Genomic DNA, 21,072 nt, shown 5'->3' on the forward strand with positions numbered 1-21,072 from the left:
AAATATACTCATGTCTCCATCACCCCCCAAAAACCCTCACTTGATCTAACCATCCACGCTAACTATAATCCCATATCCCTTCTGTCCTTTGTACCTAAATTCTTTGAGAAGGCCGTCTACAATAGTTGCCTTCATTTCTCTTGTTATTCTCTTCTTAACTCAGACGTGGGGCTTCCACCAAAACTGCTCTCTCCAAAATTATCAATGATATCTTCATTGAATGAATTGAATCTTGACTATTCATTCATCCACTAGTAAAATGAGGAGGCTGAACTCTAATAGATTATCTTTAAGGCTCTTTCTAGCTTTAAATTCTATGATCTTCTATCCTCTCCATCTATAAATAAAGAGCCAGGGATGAAACAGATCAATGAAGATAAGGAATTCTAGGGACATTTGGAAAAATGTCTATCAACTAATTCAATTATTCACCTTAGAAATAACAGAATAATTTCACACATGTGCATTGTATACAATATGGATCTATATGTATGTGTGTGCAAGTATGTACATATTATATATGTATGCTGACAAATGTGCATGCATATGCATTGAGTATATATGATTGTATATGTGTGTTAAACATTTATGCTTATTTGTGTCTAATGTAAGTCATCTCTACGGAAGGGGGGAAGGAGGAGGAAAAAAAAGAAATTTACATGATAGCAGTTGCATGTCTTGCATACAATTTGCAGAAAAGTAAGTTGTACATGGCAGATCTGCATTTTTGTGGGCAATCATCTTTATTTTTTGTACTGTGTTATGGAAATGCTTTTGTTTTGTTCCCTAAATTGAAAATAAGATAATTTTAAAAATATAAATAAATGAATCGATTACAGGACTCAGAAAAAGGAGAACAATATGCACTATAACCACAAAACATAAAAGTGAACAATACTAAGAACACCACAATTCAGAATAATGCCATAACCCGCATGATTCCAGAATATTGATGATGATGAAACACACTTCTGTCTTCTTGATTGAGATGTAGTCTACGGCAAGCATGTGTGGAATGACATATTTTCCATCAGGTAGAATTGATCTTTGGTTTGTTTTACTTACATGTTTTTCATTGTGACAAGGGTGGGTTTTATGATGAGGGAGGGTTACTCAGAAATGACAGTGATGTTTTTATTTTTTGGTGAGGGAGGAGGAGAAGGAAACATAAATAAGATTTTTTTTAAAGCACTGGCCTTGCAGCCCTGTTTATAGTGGCTAGAAGCTGGAAAATGAATGGATGCCCATCAATTGGAGAATGGTTGAGTAAATTGTGGTATGTGAACGTTATGGAATATTATTGTTCTGTAAGAAATGACCAGCAGGATGAATACAGAGAGGCTTGGAGAGACCTACATGGACTGATGCTGAGTGAAATGAGCAGAACCAGGAGATCATTATATACTTCAACAACGATACTGTTTGAGGATGTATTCTGATGGAAGTGGATCTCTTCGTTAAAGAGAGCTAATTCAGTTTCAATTGATCAAGGATGGACAGAAGCAGCTACACCCAAAGAAAGAACACTGGGAAATGAATATAAACTGCTTGCATTTTTGTTTTTCTTCCGGGTTATTTATACCTTCTGAATCCAATTCTCCCTGTGCAACAAGAGAACTGTTCAGTTCTGCACACACATATTGTATCTAGGATATACTGTAACCTATTCAACATGTAAAGGACTGCTTGTCATCTGGGGGAGGGGGTGAAGGGAGGGAGGGGAAAAATCGGAACAGAAGTGAATGCAAGAGATAATGCTGTAAAAAATTACCCTGGCATGGGTTCTGTCAATAAAAAGTTATTTTAAAATATTTTAAAAAATAAAATAAAATAAATAAAGCACTGGCCTTGAAGAACTAGCCTTGGAATTGGAAGATGCAAGTTTAAATTCTAATTTAATCATACCCAATCCAGAGTTAGTAGCTTTACCTCTGAACCTAACTTTTCACATCTATAAAATGGGAATAATACCAAATACTATTGGCTTCCAGGATTATTAGGAGTACAGTGTATAAAGAGCTATTATAACATGAGATATTAATAATAACATAGTTAAGTCCTTCTTCAATGCCTCATTGTGTGGCACAGGTAACCCTAAAATCTCGAAAGCTAATTGAGAGAAGCACAAGGTATAAAGACGAATTTCCATCACAGATTGATGATGTGTGTCATCTGAGGACCAACTGAAGCAACTTCCAAGCGGAAGTTATTAGCAGGAAGGCTAGGTCATTCACAATGAAAGCTTACCAAATTATGAAAGGAATTACAATCTGCATTGATTGTGGGAGGACTCATCTTTGAATTACTGAAATCAATTTTATTAATGTGCAAGTAAAGAAGAGGTTCGAGGTTCCATTCATCCCTGTTCAGCAGTTCTTTGATAAGTAATAATTCATACTCCTAATAGCACTTTAAGATTTACAAAGCACTTCTCTGACAAGATATAACAGCAATATCTTAACTGATTTTATCTACACAATAAAAAGCAAGGCACTGCATTTTTCAAAACTTTGAGGCACAAAGGAAAAGGGGAATAAGCATTTTTATATAACACTATGTGCCAGATAGAACTAAGTGTTTTCTAAATATTTGATCCTTCCAACAACCCTGAGAGGTATTAATAATAATAGCTAACATTTATAGATTGTTTGTTATATGGCAGATATTGAACTAAGTGTTTTACAAATATTTGGTCCTCACAACAATCCCAGGAGATAGGAGCTATTATTTTCATTTTCATTCATTTAGATGAGAAAACTGAGGCAAACAGAGCTTAAATGATTTGCCCAGGATCACAAAGCTAGCCAGTTTAGGGCAGCTAAGTGGTACGGTAGATGGTAGAATCTGAAAGACCTGTATGCAAATTTGGCCTGAAATACTTACTAGCTTTGTGACCCTGGCCAAGTTACCCTAATTGCCTCAGTTTACTCATCTGTAAAATTACATGGAGAAGGAAATGGCAAACCACTTCAGTTCCTTTGCCAAGAAAACCCCAAAAGGGGTCACAAGGAGTTGGACATGCTTGGAAAAATGACTAAAACTAAAAAAGGCACATTTGAACTCAGGTCTTTCCAACTCTAAGCCCCATGCTCTATCGACTATCTCAAAGGAACTTAAGGTAAAACACACTACAATATGAATCCTTTTGCCTTCCATTATTACTAGCATCATCTGCCTTCTTAAAGACAGGTTTATCATAAGAGACAGAAAGAACAACAATAACATGAAATGACCAATCTGTCCTAGAAACAGATTAAACACACTTCCCTCTCCTTCCTAGGGAGTTAGTGGGCTATGGATATGGACTGTGGTAGAAGCTAGGCTCAAAGGAAATTGGGGGAGGAGAATGGGGAAGAATAGACTGAGAAATGACTTTTATAAAAAACAAATAAATCAATAACATTAAAAAAAAAAGACTTGCATGGTTGGAAAAGTATGATTTGTGAGAATTAATCAGCTAAAAATAGGAAAATATCTATGGAGAAACAGACTAAAATTTCAATATATCAATGCTTGAGCTTCTCCTTTTGAGTTGGCTTTGAGCAGATTCTGTTACATAGGAACAATGAAAATGCCTTTGATTACAGAAGCTGTAAGGACAGTGTGCTCATGGGGGTGGTCAAGGAACCTTATAAAATCACTGCCAGCCACAGTTGATCATGAGCATTTCCAGGACACACTGTTCCTGAAACAGTATCTCAATGAGCACTTTATTAAAAAAAAAAAAAACAAAAAAAACAAAAAAAAAAAAAACTCGATGCATTTTTATTGCCTTCTCTTGTTTTGTAAAAAACATGACCACATAACAGAACACCCTCAAATAAGCAATAAAGGCACTGAGGAACTATACTGCAACATATTTAACATATATAGGACTGCTTGCCATCTTGGGGGGGGGGGGTAGAGAGAGGGAGGGGAAAAAACGAAACATAAGCGAGTGCAAGGGATAATGTTGTAAAAAAATTATCCTGGCATGGATTCTGTCAATACAAAGTTATTATTAAATAAAATAAAATTTAAATTTAAAAAAAAAAAGAATAATCTCTATCATTCCCCTTCGCAATGTCCCATTCCAGATCTGATATCTCCCCCCTTCCCCACTATGCCCTATAGAAATCTTGTTCTATAATTAACATACTGTCATTTTAGACCTCTTCTTTTTATGCTTCTTCTAACTCCAGATTCTAAAAACGCATTCCAAGCCCTACTTTGTACCATCTTCTGACTCATTGGTCCCAGAAGGGGAGCTCAACTTTCAGACACTCCCTTACTGCTATCATTCAGCAGCTTCTCATTTACTGAGGCTCATTCCCCAATCATCTTAAGAGCTGCCTTGCCATCAGGACCCTTTCAATTCTGAAAGCCAGTTCTGAGTCCTACTCTCCAGTTTAGGGAATACTTCACCTGGCCATATCTAACCTGGCTCCAGTTATGCTTCATTTCTCCCTTAGCTATCTTCTTGTCTTGTCACTACACACATATACTCCTTTGGCCCCTGCCCCCTTAAGTTTTCCAGCTTGGGAACCATGATCAAAACACAATTGCCATGGCTACTAAAAAAGATGCATCAATCTAATCCCTTATTGTCCTTATCACTCTCTAAACTAAACCATACTGCTCTCCTATTTTTTCACCTCTATTAGAATATAAATTCCTTGAGTTCAGGAATTGATTTCGTTGTAATTGCTGCTATTGGAGATTTTATTTTATTTTATTTTTTGCTTTATTTTTGGATTTTTATTCCCAGTATTTGGTATTTATTTCCATTGGTCAGCATATTTTAGGTGCTTAATAAATGTTCATTCATTAATTCCAAATTTATCACCGGGTCCAGATCTTAGTGGCTGTTATCTACCAACCCCCAGATTTCTTTAACCTCTTTATCCAATGAATTTAGTGCTTGATTTATAGTATTACTCTCCATCAGTCATTGTTATCAGACCAGGGTACTTCAACATACATAGATATATCTTGCAGTTCCCTGAACATCTTAAGTCCTCAATCAAACTTTCCAAACTACATCTCACACACATACAATTGTTATCCTGGATTTTCATGACTAAGAATTCTTTGACAAAGACATGACATGACAAAGAAAATCCTTTGCTCAAAACCTCTTATAATTTCATTTTTCCCTTTCTCTTTTTCCTCCCAAATCTATTCTTTCTCCTCTGCTTGATTTGCAACTCAAATGAAGAGGTAGTCCCATCAAGATCAACCCTTTCACACCCACCCTTAATTTCATCCCCTTCTATCTCCTCCATCAAACTTCCCCTGTTATTATCTACTTTCTCTATTCTTCAATCTCTCCTTACCTACCAATTTCTAAGAAACAGATCCCAAATTTTCCAATCTTAAAAAAAAAAAATTCATACACTAAATACCACCACACCTGACAACACTTGTCCTAAATCTGACCTCCCCACCTAACTAAATTCTTAAAAAACAAAACAAAACAAAACAAAAAAACCTCCTCTGGATGAGGAGCCATTGAGAAATGGCTGAATAAATTGTGGCATGTAATTTTATGATGGAATATTATTGTTCTAAAAAAAAATGATGAGCAGAATGCTCTCAGAAAAATCCTCCATGAGCTCAAACAAAGTGAAATGTACTGTATACAAAGTAATGGCAATGTTTGGGATGACCAACTGTGAATAACTTTGGTATTTTCAACAATACAATGATCCAAGACTATTCTGAAGGATTTATGAAAAAATGCTATCCATACACAGAGAAAGAACTGATTGTATCTGAATATAAACTGAAGCATACTTTTTTAAACTTTTTTTTTCTTGTGGGTTTTTTTGGGAGGAGGTGGAGATCTATGTTTTCTTTCACAATATGACTTATGGAGATGTTTTGCATAACTTGTGTCTTCTCAGTGGGGGAGGGGGAGAAAAAAGAGAATCTAGAACTCAAAAATTTTAAAAACAAATGTAAAAAATCATTTTACATATAACTAGGGAAAATTATACATATATACACCCACATACACAGAGAGAGATTAAAGAAGCCTCCTCTACTTTATCTCCTCCCAATTCTCAATAAATTGGCTTCAGACCTTATCACTCAACTAAAGATGACTCTCTTCAAAGTTACCCATGCACACTTTCTCTCTCTCTCTCTCTCTCTCTCTCTTTTTTCCATTTTTTTCTAAGGAAAAGTAATCAAATCAGGTGACTTGTCCAGGATCATACAGTTAGTAAATATCTGAAACCGAATTTGAACTCAGATCTAAACTTCAGGCACAGTGTTCTATCCACTGCACCACGTAGCTATGCCATTGAATCCCCTACCCCATGATCTCTTAATTGTTTTACCCTTTCTAAATTCTCTGTAACAATTCAACTACTTCTGGATACTATTCCTCTTTCTGAGTTTTTATGATAACTTTTTCTTTCAATTTTCCTTCCATTTGTCTTATCATTCTTTCTCATTCTCCTTTGCATTTCCTCATCATCCAAATCATAGTATACTGCTAGGTAGCCCAGTAGAATGCTGGCATGAAACTGGGAAGACTCATCATGTACTAGTTTGGCCAAGCCACTTCAGCCTGCTTGCCACAATTTCCTCACCTGTAAAATGAGCCGGAAAAAGAAATGTCAGGTCATTTCAGTATCTTTGCTAAGAAAACCCTAGATGGAATCACAGGTTGGACACAACTGAAAAAACCAAACAATATCCAGGTCATGGCCACCAACTGTGCATATACTCCGAGACTCTTGTATTCTATCCCCTTGAGCTCACATATTGTCTCATCTACCTCCATAACTTTTCTCATGTAGACCCCTCCTCTTAACTCATACAACCACTGCCTTAGGTTTAAGCCCTTGTTACCTTTCACATGGATTACTTTAAGACCTATTTAGGCTCTCTGCTCCAAGTCTCTACCACCAATGCAATCCACTCTCTATACAGCTGTTAAAGTGATTTTTTTTTTAGCAAATGTATCTGATCATATCCACTACTTTCTTGGTAAACTCTGGTGGCTCTCTAATGATCCCTGGCTTCAGATAAATAATCTGTTTATCACTTATAGTTCTGCATAGGCTGGTCCATTCCTATGTTTCCAATCTTCTTACACATTAGTCCCTTACACAAATTCTGAGATCCAGCCATACTGGCCTTTCTATTCTTCATATCTTCTCCATCACCAGCCTTTACTTTTGCACTGGTTCTTCCTTAAGCTTGGAATGCAATTCCTCCTCATCTTTCCTCAAAGAATTCCTGATTTCCTTCAAGATTCAAGACAGGTGCCACCTTCTCCCTAAAGCCATTCTGGATCTGTGTCCTCCCCATCTCCAACTCCTCCTAAGCTTCTAAGGCACTTGGAAAGTCTCCCTGTATTCATTATGGATATATTATTTATATATTTACATGTAAGTGTGTTATTGCCTCAAATAAGAAAGGTGAGTTCTGAAGGACTGGATAGCAAGTGGTTGGGGGAATTGAGGAAACCACACAGACTCTTGTGACTTAGTTCTGGAGCTAGCTTAGTTCCCTTCCTATGCAATTATGGGCCTAGTCCAACTTCTGTCTTGTGAGAATATTTTATTCAATTCTGGGAATTGTGAGAAAACCTTATTGCATTGTTTAAACTTAGTCCTGCGTGGCTTGCAGGACTAACTTAACTAAAGAGACCCAGGTTGTGCTGACCAGAAACCCAATCAGGTCCAAAGATTGATGCAGAGTTCTCTTACAATTATGCATCTCAAACATCTCATACATCTTATCTGAAAACTAGCCTTGTATTATTCAGTCAGTGATTGTTTCCTTGTCCCTTTGATCAAACAAAGAAACTTGAGGGGAGTGGGACACCTCTTTTTCTGATTTCAAGGAATTGCACCTGTTCATTCACCTCTTTGCAACTTAGGAAGTCCTTACTTTTCCTCCAATTAGAAACCTGATTACTCAATTTTATATTCTGGTTGTTTTCTTTTAATTAAGTGGTCTTATTTGATTAATTGGGCAGCCAGGTATTGCAGTGGATCCATTAAACATACTAATCACAGAGTCATAAAGACTCATCTTCCTAAATTCACATCTGGTCTTGGACACAAGCTTGTTGCCCTGGGTAAGTCATTTTACCCTCTTTGCCTCAGTTTACCTATTTGTAAAATGAGCTGGAAAAGGAAACAGCAAACCACTCTAGCATCTATGCCAAGAAAACCCCACAATGAGTCACAAAGAGTGGTCATAACTGAAATGACTCCACAAAAACATTTGATTAATTGTTTCTAATGCATAAAAATCTATCTCTTCCTGTATTTGGAATCTAGTGCCAAAGGTGAGGGGACTGGAACTTATTTGTCACACAGTTGCCATGTAATGCTTAATAAATCCATATGCTCAGAAGCTCAAACCTTTGTTTCCTCAGTCAATTCATCTTTCACCTCCACAATTCCTTTAAGACAGGGAAAATATTGAGCATCTCAAATATTACTTCCTAGTCTTTCCTAATCATAATTCGCATACCCTCTTTAAAAAATACCTTTGCATGTGCTTTCTATTTTTTTATTTTTGCATATGGATTCTCCTTAGACCTCTCTACATTAGCTGCCAGGCTGTCTGGTCCTCATACCAAGCTATGAAGAATTTGGCATGAAAAGGTTATTCATGCCTAGAACTGACAACAACAATACAGCTAGCATTTATAAGCACCTACTGTGTACCAGGTACTATGCTTAGTGCCTTACAATTATAATCTCATTTTATTCTCCCAACAACTTTGTGAGTTAGGTACTATTGTTATTACCAGTTTACAGATGAGCAAAATGAGTTTAAGTGACTTGCTAAGGGTCACAAAGTGTGTACTTCTAAGGTATTTGGGACTAAATTTAAACTCTGCCTCTATCCACTAGACCACTTAGCTACAAGTCATTTCACTTTTCCTCATCAGTAAAATAAAGAAGCTGGACTCCATGGCCACAGAGATCCCTTCCAGTTCTAAATCTATGACATAAAAGTTCCTCAAATTGTGGAAATTTGAGTTCCTAGTTCCTCAGAACTAGGACAGGGTGTGTCCAACTTAACTTCAAATATAACTCTGAAAAACATAAAATACCAATGTGATAAAATCAATTATATGGAAACACTAATGTAATTAGTCTCAAACATGAGCCAAATTATGTTGTATGACTTTTTAATCCATTTTACCCTATAGAGAAGACCCAGAAACAAGAAAACAAATGTTGAAAATGATAACCATAGAGGGGAATGGAATTCTATCACTACATTCACTTTACTAGAAAGGAATACTTGCAAACCTAATTGATCCAAGTATGTGACTTTGTTTCCTTCAGATGCAATGGGAGACCTTAGCCTTTTTAAGCTAAGGTTTTCAAAAGGTCTCAGTTTGACTGAGGCAACCTCAGTGATTAAAGCTAAGTAAGAATTGAGGCAAGGAATGGCTTCTTTTTAACCAGTCAAAAATAAATAAATAAATAAATGAAAGTTCGATATTGGAGAGGAAAACTCTCAGGATTTCTGGCCAAAACAGAAACAAATGCTATTTATATTCACTCTAAGTCAATCACTGCATTTAGGGCTATCTTTAGTTGTCCTGATCTCTATCTTGTTCCGAGATCCAGATGGCTCTAGAGGGGAAAATAAGGGAGATAATCTTGCACAGCCCTCTCTCAATTAAATCCAATTCACTTGCATATCACAGCATTGACTCTCTGATGTCATGGTCTCTTGGTGAAAGGATAAACAACCTCTGTGAGCAGAGTTCTTTCTTTTTCTTTCTTTCTTTCTTCCTTCTTTCCTTTCTTTCCTTTTTTCTTTCTTTCCTTCTTTCCTTTCTTCCTTCCTTTATATCATATGCTTACCTGTGGGCGCTCTGCTCAAAGGAATATAATTTTTTTTTGATAGCTGAAATCTCCCAAGGTATCTTGGGGTTTATTAGTTACATTTCTTTCTTAAGGACTATTCCCTAAACCCAAATTGCTGTGGCTCTCATTGATTAACCAACAATAGGTCCCAGGTCAAATCCCTAATAAAAATTAACTGAATAAATGAAAAAGCAGACCCAAGAGCCAAACCCAGGTCTTCTAATTTTACTGGGAACTGGGGTGGAGATAGGGACTTGAGAAGGCGAAGAAATTTCACAGAGAGTTACTTCAAGCTCCATGGATTATCAAACAAATATAACAAGCAAAGTCACCTAAATACAAGAAGCACTTTCTGGATATACTTCAACAATCATGTTTAGAGCATTTCATGGAAGTGGTAGTTCACACACTCCCCTCTAATGAAACATGTCACAATCCCTTTAATCTGTAACTTAGTAGTTGCAGAAATTAGCAATGGAGAGGAGGAAAAAGAATGAGGGAGAGAGTTTGGAATGCAAATTTTTTTTCTAATGTTAAAAATTGTTTTTACATATAACTGAAGAAAAATAAAATATTAAATTATTTTTTAAAAAACTTAATAGTACAACAAGAATAGTTGGGGCTCAAAAAATATTAGCCAATCTAGTAACAAGCCTTTCTGAAATTTATAAAGACTGGTCTTCCCATCTCTAGGCCACACTCCAAACCAGACCAATTTGACAACAGGTCCCAAGGCTTGTGTTTCCTTGGTTTTCCATTTGAGAAGCCAAGGGCACTTTTATATCACCATAAGGCATCATATTTGTGGAGAGATCAAGAATCACAGTTTTTGCCAATCTAATGAGAGCTCCTTGAATGCAGGGACTATGTCTTTATTTCTAAGCACAATGTCTGGCACAGAGTAGGTATTTAATAAATATTTGTTGTATTTTATTCAATTAAATCCAATTGTCACCATGGAACAAGTTGGGCCTAGATAATCTCTAATGCTTCTTCCTTCACTGAAATTCTAGGATTATAAATATCTATTATGTATCATACCGAAAGCTGTACCAAAAAAAGAAACAGCAGCTACCACTTTTGCCTTCAAAGAGAACATAATCATGATTGGGAGTCAACAACTGCATGTGCTATTGCTTACTGGCCCTGAAACTTTGAGTCACTCCTTCTTAGGCAGCCTGTTTTCTCATCCACTCCTTTATCATGGATTCGCCTAATTTAGTAAAGACATAAAGAGATCAGATCTAGGCTAGATCCTAAGATTAAGCAATTTACCAGTTTCTTCTCTTCATCTTTTCTCTCCTTCTTTCCCTCCTTTCCTCCCTCCCTCCCTTCTTTCCTTCTTCCCTTCATTTCTTCCCTCCCTTTTTCTTTTCCCTACTTCCCTCCCTTCTTTCCTTTCTTCCTCCCTTGATCTTTCCTTTCTTCCCTCTTTCCTTCCTTCTTACCTTTCTCTGTATCTCAACATAATTAGTTTTCTTTGAAATACCATGTATTTTATTTTTTTTTTTAATTTCAAACCATTAGTCTGAGTAGAAGTCCACAGGCTAGATTATGAACTAGAGGGCAAGAACTGTTGTTATCTTTCTCTGCATCCTCAGCACTTAGCACAGAATAAATTTTTATTGACTAATTAGACTGCTAAACGGGTCCAGCACACACAAAAAAGGTTCAGAATCCCTTCTATAGAGAATTTTTCACATATTCAAGAATTAGCAAATCAAGCCTCCTCTCACAAATCACATGCCATAAAACCTCTGTTCTTCAACAGCAACAAAGAGAAAGAAGCAAGTTATTTCTCTGGTGTATGAACCAGGAATTAAAAGATAAATGTGAGAAAGGGAGAACTCAGAAAATTTCTCCAATGAGAAAAAAGACAAGAAACTATTTTAAGAATAATAATAAATCACATTAATATAACCCTTTGCAAAACACTATAGATATTATCTCACTTGATCTTCATAATAATCCTAGGAGGTAGATGCTATTATTATCTCCATTTTACAGATGAGGAGACTCAAGGTCTTACCCAGGATCACCCAAGTAGTAGATGTTCATGATGAAATTTGAACTCAAGTCTTCCTACTTTTAAGTCTAGCATTCTTAACCATTGTATCACCTCCCTCACCCTCCCTCCTTTCAGCTGGACTCATGCAGCTGGAACAAGAAAGATTCTTGTTCCCCATAGCATTCCTCCAAAACTATATGCCATTGGGAAGAAAACTGAATGCACGAAAGGCATTCAAAACACAGATTAGGAAATAGAATCACATTTACTATGAAAAGAGGAAGAACTGAACACACTGACAAATTGGAATGTGTTCAAAGAAGGTAACCAGAATGTAGGGGGAAGAGGAACATGAATTCATATGAGGAACAACTGAAGAAATTGAAGATTTTTAGTTGTTTTGCTTGGTTCCAAAAACCAGAATTAGGAGCAATAAGCAAAAACTGCTGAGAGTTAGGATTCCAATCTGCACAAGGGAAAAAAGCATCCTGAATTAGAATAGTCCAGAAAGATTGGCTTAGGAAGTTGTTAATCAAGACTGGGGGGCCAAATATTGGAAGACAAATGCATTGTTGGTAGAGTTATGAATTGATCTAATCATGCTGGAGAACAATTTGGAATTATGCTCAAAGGGCTATAAACTGTGCATCTTTGATCTAGCAGTTTATTACTGGGTCTGTATCTCAAAAAAGAAGGAAAAGGACCCACATGTGCAAAATATTTGTAGCAGCCCTTTTTTGTAGGAGCAAGGAACTGGAAATTGAGTGGATGCCCATCAGTTGGGGAATGGATGAATAAATTGGGGTATATGAATGTATTTCATTACATTAGTATTTCATTATACTAATTTATAAGAAACAATGAGCAGGAAGATTTCAGAAAAACCTAAAGAGATTTACATGTACTGATACTGAGTGGAATAAGTAGAACTAGGAAAACATTGTACATAGTAACAGCATCACTGTGCACATGATTAACTTTGATAGATTTTGCTCTTCTCAGCAATATAATGATCTAAAACAATTCTTTTCTTTTTTTTTTTTTTTTGGGGGGGGGAGGGAACATGAGGCAATTGGGATTAAATGACTTGCCTAGAGTTACATAACTAGGAAGTATTAAGTGTCTAAGGTCACATTTGAACTTAGGTTCTCCTGACTCCAGAGCTGGTGTTCCATCCATTGCACCACTTAGCCATCTCTCTAAGACAATTTTAATAGACTCATAATTAAAATGTTATCCATATCCAGAGAAAGAACTGTGGAGACTAAATGCAGATTGAAGCCTACTATTTTCATCTTTTCTGTTATTTTTTTCTTTTACTTTTTACTTTTTTGATTCTTCTTTCACAACATGACTAAAGTGGAAATATGTTTAACATGATTGTACATGTGTGACCTATGTAAGATTAATTGCCATCTTGGGGATGAGTGAGGGAAGGGAGGGAGGAAAAAATGGAAATCAAAAACTTATAAAAATAAAAATCATACAACTCTGAGATACCATTACACACCTGTCAGATTGGCTAAGATGACAGGAAAAAATAATGATGAATGTTGGAGGGGATGCAGGAAAACTGGGACACTGATGCACTGTTGGTGGAGTTGTGAATGAATCCAACCATTCTGGAGAGCAATCTGGAATTATCCCCAAAAAGTTATCAAACTGTGCATACCCTTTGATCCAGCAGTGCTTCTACTGGGCTTATATCCCAAAGACATACTAAAGAAGGGAAAGGGACCTGTATGTGCCAAAATGTTTGTGGCAGCCCTGTTTGTAGTAGCTAGAAGCTGGAAAATGAATGGATTCCCATCAATTGGAGAATGGCTGAATAAATTGTGGTATATGAATGTTATGGAATATTATTGTTCTGTAAGAAATGACCAGCAGGATGAATACAGAGAGGCTTGGAGAGATTTACATGAACTGATGCTAAGTGAAATGAGCAGAACCAGGAGATCATTGTATACCTCAACAACGATACTGTATGAGGATGTATTCTGACGGAAGTGGATTTCTTCGATAAAGAGAAGATCTAATTCAGTTTCAATTGATCAAGGATGGACAGAAGCAGCTACACCCAAACAAAGAACACTGGGAAATGAATATAAACTGCTTGCATTTTTGTTTTTCTTCCGGGTTATTTATACCTTCTGAATCCAACTCTTCCTGTGCAACAAGAGAACTGTTCGGTTCTGCACACATATATTGTATCTGGGATATACTGTAACTTATTTAACATGAATAGGACTGTTTGCCATCTGGGGGAGAGGGTGGAGGGAAGAAGGGGAAAAATCGGAATAGAAGTGAGTGCAAGGGATAATGCTGTAAAAAATTACCCAGGCATGGGTTCTGTCAATAAAAAGTTATTTAAAAATAAAAAAATAAAAAAAACTACCCATGCATATGAACTGTCAATAAAAATTTTAATTATTAAAAAATAATAATAATAAAAGTCATAAACTAATTAATAAATATTTTTAAAAGAAAATGGAAGAAATAACAATAAAAAAGAATGGAAATCTTCAAAATGAAGCTGAATGCCATTTGCTGGGGATAGTGGTGGGGAGAATCACACTTTTGATAAGGGTTGAGTGAGATGATCTCTCCAAGGGTCCCTTCTAAATCTGTGATTCTACAACTATAGGATTTTGAGAATTCATCCTGAGAAGATAGATCAAAGTTCCTCTCTTCTTTAGAACATCATGACTCAAATCCCCACTTTCAATAATCTGCCTCTTATGGTGGCAAGGCTCACATAATACCTTACATTCCCAATTCAATCCAAGAAGCATTTATAGGATGTCCATTTTGAGGCATTATCATACAAAAACCAAAAAAAGAAGTAAAAAAAATCCTAATCTCCACTGTCCAAAGACAATATATTCTATTCTAATATTTTCTACACACACACACAGGAGAGTGCAGGACCTGGAGTCAGGAAAACCTGAATTCAAATCTGGCCTCAGAAACTTAATAGCACTTTGACCCTGAACAAGTCACTGTACCCTTAGTTTCCTCATCTGTAAAATAAACTGGAGAAGGAGATGACAAGCTACTTCAGTATTTCTGCCGAGAAAACTCCAAATTGAGCCAGGAAGAGTTGGACATTACTGAAATAACTGAATAATAACCAAAAAAAATTTGCTCAGTTACATAATAACAGCCCCACCAAACATATATATCGCTTTAAAGTTTGCAAAATGATTTATACATATTACCTAATTTGATCCCCTCTACAACTCAATGAAGTAAGTGCTATTATTATTTATTATTCCTACTTTACAAATGGGAAAACTGAGGCTCAGAGACTATATATAGCTTCCTTATGATTATATAGGTATATGTCAAAGGCAGAATTTGAAACCAGGTCCTCCTGACTTCAGGTCCAGTATCCTATGCTGCATAATCAGTTATTACTCAGAAAAGACATAGTTATATTTAAGAATTCAGCAGCCCTCTTTGTAGTGGCAAGAAACTGGAAACTGAGTGGATGCCCATCAATTGGGGAATGGCTGAATAAGTTATGGTATATGGATGTTGTGGAATATTATTGTTCTGTAAGAAATGACCAGCAGGATGAATACAGAGAGGCTTGGAGAGTCTTACATGAACTGATGCTAAGTGAAATGAGCAGAACCAAGAAATCATTATACACAGCAACAAGAAGACCATACGACAATTAATTCTAATGAATGTGGCTCTCCTCAACAATGAATGATTCAGACCAGTTCCAATGATCTTATGATGGAGAGAGCCATCTGCACCCAGAGAGAGGACTGTGGAAACTGAATATGGACCACAACAAAGCATTTTCACTTTTGTTGTTGTTTGCTTGCTTTGTTTTCTTTCTCATTTTTTTCCTTTTTAATTTGATTTTTCTTGTGAAGCACGATAATTATAGAAATATGTATAGAAGAATTGCATGTGTTTAACATAAAAAATTTGAAAAAAAAAATCACCTTTAGTTTCCAAAAACAAGTAAGCCAATACTCCATGTCGGAGGGAGCGCCTTGCCACTGTTGTTTAAAGTGACCTCTAACTGTGAGAAAGGAAATGCATCTGATTGATAGATAAAAAGTATGTGCTAAAGAAACTTCTCTGTGGCTTTCTTTGTATATCCAGTGCTTGGTACAGTGTCTGCTACCATAGTAAGAACTTAATAAATGCTTATGGACTACTTGACTTGAGGGAAAAAAATGTCAATTTGGAGACTTAAGAATAAAACCCACTATCAGTTTTATAGATCTTGGAAATTATTAAACTGACTCTATACTCTGACTACTCTTGAGTATGTGCCAGTGAGTTGAAGCAAATGTTGTTGTTTAGTTGTGTCCAACTCTCTGTCACCCTATTTGAGGTTTTCTTGACAGAGACACTGGAGTGTTTTGCCTTTTCCTTCTCCAGCTCATTTTATAGATGAGGAAACTAAGGCAAACAGGGCTAAGTGACTTGCCCAGGATCACATAGCTAATGTCTGAGGCCAGATTTAAACTGTCTTCCTAACTTCAGATCAAGAGCTCTATCCATTGCACCATGTACCTGCCCTGAATTGGAGCAATAGTGCTCCCCTTGGTCTTCAGTCTCAGAGAACACTGGAGCACAACCACCTACATTCATTTTCAAGACCAAGACCTTCAGAAGAGATGTTTTTGAAAAAAAACAGTTTCATTACCTTAACATGTAATTCTCATGCACTTAACCTCATTAAAATTTGAGTCTTGTTTCTGTTATTAACCCAGTGGCACTGAAAAAAGTAGAAGCATCTAAAGGAACTGGAATTGTTTGGAAGGGTCTGCTTGTCCCCACTAGTCAGAATCAGGTGAAAGGTGTGGAGGTACATCCAATTTCAGCTCTGTATAACAATAATTTCTTCAGAGCTAAGTGAGAAATGCTATATATTACATATATATACACACAAATGTATAACATACATATATTTTACATACCTAACACATTTTAGTTGACATGGGAACCACCAAACAGACATCTCAGTCCAAAATTGCTTGCTTTGGGGCAGCTAGATGACACACTGGATAGAAAACTGGCCTTAGAGTCAGGGGGACTCAATCCAGACTCAAATACTTACCAGCTGTATGACCCTAAACAAGTCACTTAATCATGACTGCTTTGTCAAAAATAAAATTTCCCCTGATTTTGAAAGTAAATTTTATGAGATTTATGCTTTTCATTGCTAGGAAAAACCACATCAAGTAGGTTCAAAACAGAGAGAAATACCAATCAGCATAATTACATCCGGGATGAAACCTAGTTACGTGATTATAACAAACTTGCTGCTATACAATTTGCCTACTCAGCTTTTTCTCCTAAAAACAATGAGATCTGGAAGAAGTAAAATCTTCACTCACATCATTGAGCCTTAATTAGATTTCTCAAATTCTTCCTTTAAGAGGCAGGTTCTGGAATCTTGAAGAAAGAATTAATTACTATATTGAGTTGAATATATTAAATAAGGGAACAACACAGAGCTCAAGGTATGTGGGTGAAAATTAGTATACACTCCATTGGGAAGATCAGTTTCAAGCAGTTTTTTAAACTGTAGCTTCTTGTTATATGTATGGATAGAGAATGTTCAGAGAAATGTCAGTGTTAAAGATATTCTCTTCCTCGAAATATTAATATAGAATTGTGGATGTATTTTTAAAAAAAAAACCCTCAAAACTCATGATAATTTTTTGGTATAAAAAATTGGGTTTGTTCTTCTCTGACTGGGTCTCAAATTTCCCCCTACTTTCTGAAAGAACCAGCATATTCCATCAGCATATTTCATAGTGTTTTCTGGTCAAATAAATTTCAGGGACACTGACACAACGGGAAAGCTGTAGAGGAAAGAAAAGCAATAGGACCACACAGAAGTATGTGTTTTTTTCTTAGTGTCTATTCTTCCAGGCTTAATCCAAAGTGTTCTATATATAAAGGATGAAAATAAATTGGAAAAAGTGAGAACCCTGAAAAGGAAAAAAATCTATAGAAACAGTGTAGTGTAGTAGATATAAAACTGGCTAATGAATGAAGAAGACCTGAATTAAAGATTCCCTTCTGGGGAGGAATTTATGACCAAACAAGAAATTGAGACCATTTTGAAATGCAAAATGGATAATTTTGATCCATTAAATTAAAAAGATTTTGTACAAACAAAAGCAATGCAACCAAGATTAGAAGAAAGCAGAAAGCTGAGAGCCAATTTTTACAGCCAGGGTTTCTAATAAAGGCTTTATTTCTAAAATATATAGAGAAATTACTCAAATTCATAAGAATGCAACCAACCAACCAAAAACATCAACTAATAAATGGTCAAAGGATATGAAAAGGAAGTATTCAGATAAGAAATTAATATAGAAATCTATAATCATATGGGAAAAATGCTCTAAATCACTATTGATTAAAGAAATGCACATTAAAACAACTCTGAGGTACCACCTCAAATTTATCAGGTTGGCTAATAAGACAGAAAAGGAAAATGATAATTGTTGGTGTGTGTAGAGGGCTGGTACTCTGGAAAGATATATGAATCAAGGACAGCAGGGTACTTATAGTTAAGCACCTACTCAGGGTGAGATAATGGTTCTCTAAACATATACTTAATGTGTCAAAAGGCTATAAAACTGTACATACCCTTTAATCCAGACATTAGATGTCTATCCCAAAGAGATCATGAAAAAGGACCAACATGTACAAAAATATTTATAGCAACCCTTTGTATAGTGGCAAAGAATTGAAAATTGAGTGGATACCCATCAATTGGGAAATGGCTGAACAAACTGTGGTATATGAATTTAATGAAATACTATTATTCTTTTTTTCTTTCTTTCTTTCTTTCTTTCTTTTATTTATTTATTTATTTTTTGGCTGAGGCAATTGGAGTTAAGTGACTTGCCCAGAGTCATTCAGCTAGGAAGTGTTAAGTGTCTGAGGCCAGATTTGAACTCAGGTCCTCCTGACTTCAGGGCTGATGTTCTATCCACTGCGCTACCTAGGTGCCCCAGAATACTACTGTTCTAAAAGAAATGATGAGCAGGCTTATTTCAGAAAAACCTAGAAAGACTCATATGAACTGATACTGAGAGAGAATTGAGCAGAACCAAAAGAACATTATATTTAGTAACAGCAATATTATATGATAATCAACTATGACAGATATAGCTCTTCTCAGCAATACGGTGATCCAAGATAATTCCAAAAGATTTGTGATGGAAAATGCTATCTACATCTATAGAAAGAACAATAGAATTTGAATGCAAATTGAAGCATACTATTTCCACTTTTTAAAATTTATTTTTTGTCTTTTCTTTGTCATAGTTTTTTCCTTTTGTTCTGATTCTTCTTTCACAGCGTAACCAATATGGAAATGTGTTTAACATGATTATACATTTATAGCCTATATCTAATTGTTTACTGTCTTGGGGAGAGGGGAGGGAAGGGAGGAAGAAAAAAGATTGGAAACTCAATCTTACAAAAATGGAGACTGAAAATGATCTTTACATGTACGAAAATATTAGCAAGTATCAAAAATAAAAATAAAAAAGATTCCATTACTGAACCTCTTAATGTTTCAATTTGCTAAAACCTTACATTTTAGAGAAAGTGCTGGTAGAAAGAAATTCTTCACAGGAAGCTGCAAAAATCACAGGTCTGGTTCAACTTAAAAAAAAAAAAATGCCCATATGTCACCCTTCTGAGCATAAAGATTTTCAACTTCTTCCAGAGAAAGGCTTAAAGAAATCTCACTTTTAGTTGAACTATTGTCAGTTTTATATGTCAAAAGCAGAGTTAAACATAATTCAGACCTTAGTGGTTGCTCAGATCACTATAGCAATTAGATCTGTGACCAGCCTTCCCCTGGGCTCTCATCCTTGAGAAAATTAGTAATTTGGATTCCTGAGACCACCAATGTCACAAAAGCAAGAGGTCAGGCAAGTTCCTCCATCATCAAATATGTGGATGGCAACTGAGTTGATCACTGATGTGTTCAGGGTACATGCAGTAATTTTTTTTGAATCTGTAAATGTTTTTTTCTGAGAATGCTAATAAGGACATTTTAATCATGAAAGAACAGTTTCTGTGCCCATGAAGGTAATTAGTCAGAGGGAAAGCCAGGGGAGAGAGGGGTAGGAACAAAAAAAAACTAGGTATGATAGACCATAGCCTTAGGCCAACTCAGAATTCACACTGAATAGGGAGATTCTGAAAGCCCCAAACCTAAGCCTGGCCTGACTTTTCTTAGAACAATTCCATAAGTCTGGTATAATTCTCCCATTTTTCCAAAATATCTCTAAATGTCACCACAGTTATGTTAATAGGTTTAAAAGATGGAAAATTAATGAAAGCTAAGTTACACACAGCAAATTAAGTATTTTATTTTTGATCATTCAGTGAATTGCTTCCCCTTTATCTTTTTTTTTTTTCACTAAAAGTAATAGTTATTTGGGAGGAGGCATATTTAGAAATGAAGGTCATGTAAAAATAGACGAGATCAAAAATTTTAAAAGAAAAAAAAACAATTTGGAATAATGCATATGTCCAAAAAGGTCCAAAAAAGAAAGGTCCTATATGACATTTATAGTAACATCCTTTGTGGTGGCAAAAAAATTTCTGGAAGAGAGAGAACTGTGGAAAGTGAATGCAGATTGAAGTATACCATTTCTTCTTTTCTTTTTCTTTACTTTGGTTTTTCTTTTTTGTTCTGATTTTTCTCTCCCAACATGACCCATATGTATATAAATGTATATGTGTAATCTATTCACTGAGTTGATAAGATTCTGTTACTACTAACCCATGAGTGAAGGCACGAATTTAAATCCATCCTCACATACTTCCTAGCTGTGTGATCCTGAGCAAGTCACTTACCCCTGTATGCCTCAGTTTCCTCATCCTTAAAATAACTTGGAGAAGGAAATGGCAATGCAGTCCAGTATATTTGCTAAGAAAACCCCAAAAGAGGTCACAAAGAATTAGACAGAACTGAAATGATTAAACAACAAAAACAGTGCACCGGGTATTGTGCTGAGCTTTTTAAATATCTCATTTTGACTTCACAGCAACCTTGAGAGAGAGATGCTCTTATGATCCCCAATTTTACAATTGAGGAAACATAAGACAGGTTAAAAGACTTGCTAAGGGTCACATAGCTAGTAAGAGTCTGCAAAATAATAATATTGTATGAGACAAAAACAAAACAAAACAAAACAGCAATAAAACATATTTTAAAGA

The 21,072-nt window shown here is 35.8% G+C and overlaps 1 protein-coding gene across 1 annotated transcript in view; it reads right to left on the reverse strand.

Moving 5' to 3' along the window:
* ERN1 (endoplasmic reticulum to nucleus signaling 1) overlaps nucleotides 1-21,072 on the reverse strand; it is a 124,671-nt gene that overhangs the window by 65,147 nt on the left and 38,452 nt on the right. The window lies entirely within an intron of this gene.

The sequence above is a fragment of the Antechinus flavipes genome, chromosome 4 (assembly GCF_016432865.1).
Source record: "Antechinus flavipes isolate AdamAnt ecotype Samford, QLD, Australia chromosome 4, AdamAnt_v2, whole genome shotgun sequence".
NCBI classification, from domain to species: domain Eukaryota; kingdom Metazoa; phylum Chordata; class Mammalia; order Dasyuromorphia; family Dasyuridae; genus Antechinus; species Antechinus flavipes.